This window comes from Haliotis asinina, chromosome 12 (assembly GCF_037392515.1).
Source record: "Haliotis asinina isolate JCU_RB_2024 chromosome 12, JCU_Hal_asi_v2, whole genome shotgun sequence".
NCBI lineage: Eukaryota > Metazoa > Mollusca > Gastropoda > Lepetellida > Haliotidae > Haliotis > Haliotis asinina.
The window spans coordinates 34,365,901-34,366,399 of NC_090291.1; positions in this window are offsets into that span (position 1 = coordinate 34,365,901).

A 499-nucleotide genomic window follows, 5' to 3' on the forward strand; every position below is an offset into this window, starting at 1 on the left:
TGAGGTTCTTTGTTATTTTGTTGTTTCAAAACCAGATTTCCCTTTAAGATTATGCTAACCACATGACATCCACTACTGTTTGTAAGGACTTCCTTATTCACTAAACTGATGATGATGTGAAAAAACTGCTAACATGTCTAGCTTTAAGGAAGTGTTTTTAAAGCCAAGTTTCTATTGAAAGTGAGTGAGTATGGTTTTATGCCGCCTTTAGCAAATATTTAGATGGAGGGAGATGGTGTATGAGTGAAGATTGGCCTATGTAGTGATGAAGATGTCTATTTGTGTTACTGAAAGGTCTTCCATGGTATTTAATTGCTCTTCTTTTCCTACAATACTGTGATTTATTAACGTGTTCCCTAACATGATAGTTTGTGATTTGACATTGTTTAGAGTTCCTTGTCAGATATATCAATCAAGATTAGAGAGTAAGGGTGCACATCCTTGTATTTAAAGAGAGTGAGTGAGTTTAGTTTTACACTGGACTCGGCACTATTCCAGT